We start from the raw sequence: 6,354 nt of genomic DNA, 5'->3' as shown, positions 1-6,354 counted from the left end.
AGAGAGAGAGAGAGAGAGAGAGAGAGAGAGTTACAAGACACTTGCACAGGCAGACGGAAACATCTAGAAAAAGAAGTAAAAAGTATCAACTTGTTTCGCGTAGGATAAACACCTTCCGTACAATATCCACACACCTGGGCTACAAGAAATGTGATGGCAGTGTAGCGCAAAACTAATGCTCGTATCGAACCTGTTTTTTTTTTGTTCCTTGCCCATTTCTATGAGACTGACTCCATCCGAGTAGAAGAAAAAGGCGTGTACAAGCGTCAATAGTGTACACTATGTACACTATTACGTACATACTTATTATTATTATAACTGTTTCAGATGGAGATTGCGGGTTCTTGGGCCCGAGCCTCAGCTCCGTCCGATGTTGTGTCCTTGAGAAAAGTACTTTACACAAATGTCCCACTAGGCTCGGTTCTTTCGTAGATGAACGTTAAACTCGGACGTCCCGCCTCTGAACTTAGAGTGTTGATCTACTTACTGTATTTTGTCCGTCCTCTTGTACCCCTAGCGATTCGAGGGGAGAAAGAGCTCCCTGTCTCTAGCAAGTTTGATGGCCTGGCTCGGTGGGATATTGAATGTTCACACCATGGATCTATGTCCTTCTTGGTCTTCCTCTTGCCTTGTACCCTGATACTTCCCTGAGCAGGCTTTCCTGGCAAGCTGGTGAGGTGCCATACGTGTGAGATGTCCAAACCACCTGATTGTTTGCCTTCGAATGTAGTGGAAGACAGATGTTGTTCTCACCATTTCTCTGATCTTGTTTTTTTCTGACCATGTCCCGTCTGGTTTTGTGTTGATAGGGGCGTTAAACCTATACCATTTCACCACTTTTTCAAATACATATCAAATGCATAATATAGAAGTATATCAAGGATCTGAAAACAATGGTGATTTTACATAATATGATGGTGGTGGTGAGTAATGGTGTGAGAGGGTGTTTATGTAAATAATTATTGAGGAGATAATTATGCTGCGTTTAAAAAAAAATGTCGAGTCTGTTCAAATGGCCACCTGCAGTAAGCGTCACCCACCACCCGAGCAAAATTCCAAATTTCGTAACTGCTGAAAATGTATATATGACCCGCTTGCTCATATGACCTTATGCACTTGCGAGCGCCGTAAAACACTTAATTAGAGAAGAAAAACGGCACACCTGTATAAGATTATCACATATATATTATAAGATAACCATCTGCACAAAACGGGCACTTCCCGTCTCATTTCATCCCCTCCTTCTTTACTCTTTTTTTTTTTACACATTATAATGACACTGTGTTAAGAGGGACACCTGTCTGGGGCGACCACTTTACTCATCGACAACTGGTCACTGTTTAGGACAATTTTGACTGTATTTGCTGGTGCGGTGTGCTTGTCTGTTTCTGTGTCTGTCTGTTCTTCTATATGTCTGCATTCCCCCTCTTTCTCTCCCTCTTTCTCTTTCTCTCTGATTTTTCAGTCTTTTCCCTCTTCTTCGTTTTCTATCTCTCTCCCCCTCTCTCTCTCTCTCTCTCTCTCTCTCTCTCTCTCTCTCTCTCTCTCTCTCTCTCTCTCTCTCTCTTCGTCTTAGAGAGGGGGTGTTGGAATTTGTGTGTATGTGAGTGTGTGTGCGTGTTTGCGTGCGTGCACGTGTGCCACATACCTTTTGTATATACACTGTGCATTATAAATATATATATATATATATATATATATATATATATATATGTGTGTGTCTGTGTATGTGTGTGTGTGTGTATGTGTGTGTGTGTGTGTGTGTGTGTGTGTGTGTGTGTGTGTGTGTGTGTGTGTGTGTGTGTGTGTGTGTGTGTATTATATATCTCACAAACGTTGCAGACACATGTGCAGCATGACTAAAATCCTTGTACACCAAAACTGAATTACTGGAAGGCTTTACAACAAGGGCCTTCATAACACTGGCACTGTGGGGCAGAACCTCAGGCGCATAGCATCAAGGTAGTCTTTGTATATTATTGTAAGTTACTGCAGATACTTAGCCTAATGGCTGCTACTTACTTTCACTTTTCTCTTCCACTTGTATGGTTAGATTATGTCAGTGGGCTGGGTGGTTGGAGGGCGCCACTGGTACGTCCTACTTCTTTTTCTTTTTTCTTTCCCTTTTGTGTTTATGTCTGTCCATCTGCTTTGCTTCATGCTTTTTTTTATATTTCTCTTCTTCTTGTTTCGTTAGGTGGTGCAGGAGCGTGTGGTTTGAGGGCACAACTGGTACTGCTTTTCATCACCTCTTCAGTTTCTGTTTGTCTGTTTCCTGCTTCGTACCTTCACATTTCTCTTCCTTTTGTATCGTTAGATGTCGAGGGACTGGGTGGTTGGAGGGCGCCACTGGCAGGTCTTACTTTTTTTTCTTTCACTCTGTTGTTTCTGTCTACCTGTCTTGCTTCTTCTCCGCACCATATGACCTTTATTGTGTCCTTGAACTTTTACTTACTTTTTCTATCCTTTGCCCATTTAAGCTTATATGAGATTGATGCCATCTGATAAGTAGAAAAAAGTGCGTATGATAGTGTCCAATAGCGTATTACGTGCATACTTAGTATGACAAGTAACTGTGACAGAAAGAGACTCCAGGATTACAGATGTAAGTCATTGATCTGAGAGCAGCGATGATTTTAGAAAAAAAAATGGTGGTGATGAGTGATGATATGGGTTTGCGTTTAACTAATGATAGAGTTAATCTATCTTCCTCTGCTCCAATGAGTCACGAGGGACGTGGATACCCTCTACCCTGTTCCCTACTGGGTCTATCGTTAATGTCACCGTGAAGTTACAGTACGTTCATTTACTCAAAGTAGTGGGAAGATGGAGGATGCCACAGGGTAGGCCTCCTACTTCTCTTCGTTCCCTCTCTTGTTTATGTCTCTCTGTCTTCCTTCCTCCCTCATTTATATGACCTGTATTGTGTTAATAAGATAAGATAAGATAAGATAAGATAAGATAAGATAAGATAAGATAAGATAAGACAAGACAAGACAAGACAAGACAAGATAAGATAAGATAAGATAAGATAAGACAAGATAATATTTTATTATCCCAGAGGGAAATTTTCTTGGCTGCACAGGACCATAAAAACACATGCCGGTATACATAGAAATTAAATCATATAATATTACTCTTCTAATTAAAATTCAATATGAAAAGAAAAGTAAAGCTGACAATAATGTACACACCACATCAGATGCATCTTTCGACCATATGCAGGAGACCACATCAGATGCAATCTTTCGAATAGATAGATAGATAGATAGATAGATAGATAGATAGATAGATAGATATATATATAATATAATATATAATGTATAGATACATGTATATATTCGATTTTTAAGATTCTAAAAAACAACCCATCTAAGAACGACCATCTGGGGATTCGAACCAGGATAATCCACAGTGAGGTCCAGCTTGACACAAACTGAGCTGCAGACATGTCCAGACTGAGCTGATCATCTGAACGGTTGTTCGTTATTTAGATTTCGTGAGACGTATCCTCTGCAAGTTGTTCTACTGTTCTGAGCCCAGATAGCCATATTTTTCATGAGTGATGAAAAGACTTAACAATAACCCCCCCTCCAAAAAAAAAAGAAAAATTAAAAAAAAATATATAAAAAAATAAATAAAAAATAAATAAATAAATAAATAAAAATAATTTGATAAGATAAATAACATTTTTTAAAATAAATAAATCAGCATTATTATTAATTAATTATTTTTGTGTGTTTTTATCAGTTTCAAAATTTGGAATTTCAACAAAATATTTCTTGAGCCCGACATGCAACAACTTCTAGATCTATAGATCAAGAGACTGGAACAGTTTTTCTTTTAAAATCTAACAACCTTTTGGGCTTAGTACATCTAACCAGTTGCTGACTTACGGTATATTTCTGTACTATGGACGCCCCATATTCCCAGAGGGGTTCGGATACCTGGATTGGCAAAGGGTTTGTCTTATCTCTCAACTCCTCCGAGCTATGAATAGCATCCTGTGGGTGGTACCATAGTGGTGGTACAGCCAAAGATTCTCAACTAGGGTAGTAGGGAACCGTTGGTACAGCAAGCAGCTCTGTTCGGATGCATCTCAATCACAGGGAAAACACGTTTCATTGTGGTCTCAATGTCTCAAAATGTTTACTTTTTGTTTTGAATAAGTTTGTTTTGTATTTTGACATCTTTTTTTATTTGTCGTTGTTCTGAACATTTTTTGTTTTGTTATTATGAACATGTTTCGTTTATGTTTTATCTTGTTTGATGTGATCTCAATATAGTTGTTGTGTTAACTTGTTTGTTGCAGTGTCAGTTTTGATTTCTGCATGTTTCATTGTTGTCTTAGCATGTTTGTTATGGTTTCAACATGTTCATTGTTGTGGTTTTCAATCGTCTGTTGAACATGCTTTAGTTGTATCTCTCCGCCCAAGGGGTGTTGTGCTCTGAAGGCAGTTGAAGGAGAGCTTGACGACAATGATTCTGTGGATGTATAAAATATCTTGAAGGAGGCATAAGGTCAAATTATTATAGATCTAGATCTAAGTTAAAAAACAAAACAAAAAAGAAAACAAATTTTTAAAAACTGCACCAATCATGCAGGTCAAATTACTGAAACAATACGAGTAGGTCATTGGCGCACACCTTTGGAAAGACTATACTGAGTATTTCGATTGGTGGAACTTAGTTGTTAGATACCACTTTTTTCTTTTATAGTTTCAGTCCACTGATGGTGTTCATTGTTGCAATACACACAGCTTGTTTATTTAACAGGATCTGATTTTGAGCCAGTTTGGGCAGAGAGAAGGATACAACACCCCAGCAGAATTAGCGAGATACTCTATAAAAATGGTCTCCCGACTTGGGTATCGAACTCGCACCTCATATAAAGCTGTCCGCCAAACTGCCAACCAATCCTTAAAACAATCAAACAGAAAAATTATTTAAAAAAAACAAAAACCCAGCGTGTTTAATTGTTGTTGTTGTTGTTGTTTTTTTTACGGAGAAGGAAGGGGGGGGGGGGGAAGGGGTTAGTCCCACCAGGGTCTAGAACAGCCACCAAGATTGGCAGCGCGCGAAGCCTCCAGATAAATAAAGTACTAAAATAACACAGTCTTGTGACTAATCGCGTACGTATGTGTGTGTGTCTGTGTCTGTGCAGTCGCCAACTAGTCATCCTGGGGGGGCTTGCAACAAAAATGCAAATGCCAAAACCGGTTCCGACTATCTGGCGACCAGCATCCATTTGTTATGATTTCAGTTGACGGGAAGTACTTATCAAGCGTGCTGTGTTTAGGGTCAAAGCTGTTAAGAACCTTGTTAACGTCTATCTCCGATGAGGCACAACACGATCAGACGGATACCTGGAATACCTGGAGGTGCCGTCTTTGACTCAGAAGCTGACATGTAATTCTTCAAGCATCTCTTCCACAATGGTCTGGTGTTATTTTAAGTGACCAAAGCATTGTGTTTTTCAAGATGTTGAAGTTTGTTTTATGTGGAGGAATTGACACTCCTCATTGTTAATCTTTTATGCTTTCTAGCTAATTCTGGCCGTTCTGTCGTAGATATTTTGTTTTCTTTTTTTTTTTTTTTTGGGGGGGGGGGGGGGGGGTTAGAAGTGTGGAGAGCCTTAAAAGAGTACCAAGTATGCCACTTTGAAAATGAAGACAAGGATTCACGAAGCACCAGAAGTTGGCAGAGACCATATTTATTTGTTCTCTCTCCAGGCTTTGGCACCTCTTTGGCATCATCTCATACTCCATGCCCGAGGCGAAATGCCGAGAATGTGTTGTTTATTTTGTATTATTTCCTTTAAAAAACCCAGATAACCAATAAGAAAAAGGGAAAAGGAAACCCCATGGGTGACGTGTTAGGACTACTGTGGTTTAAGGCTACTCGCAAATTGAGAAAACGCGATGAAGCGTTGTTGATGAGTTGTGTATTACAATTGGTCGCTTTTAAGGACAAGCGGGCTAACCCAGATTTCGGGGGTTTCCAGAAATCTTGACCAATACCAAAAGTGGGCATTGCCGTACCTATTGGAGAAGTTTGGTTTCATTGGTGTGTATATTTGTTTAGTTATAGAGAAACCTCTCCTTGTCTTTTAAAGAAACTGAACAAGGGGCAAAAAACTTTAAATTCGATTTTCTCAAAATAACATTTTTCGGGATAGCCCTCTTGTGCTTAAAGGCGACCAATTGGGTCACGACACCAAAAAATCAAACTGTCAATTTTGGGGCATGTAGAGTTATTGGTGTTATCTTAAAGCTTGTTCATTTGTTTTACATTTGGCGAATATCTTGCATATTTCCGCTAACGTTACAAGTTCCCTACTCCTAATCGCCTCTC

Source organism: Aplysia californica, unplaced genomic scaffold (assembly GCF_000002075.1).
Source record: "Aplysia californica isolate F4 #8 unplaced genomic scaffold, AplCal3.0 scaffold00387, whole genome shotgun sequence".
In the NCBI taxonomy this organism is placed as follows: domain Eukaryota; kingdom Metazoa; phylum Mollusca; class Gastropoda; order Aplysiida; family Aplysiidae; genus Aplysia; species Aplysia californica.
This window is presented reverse-complemented; position numbering follows the sequence as displayed.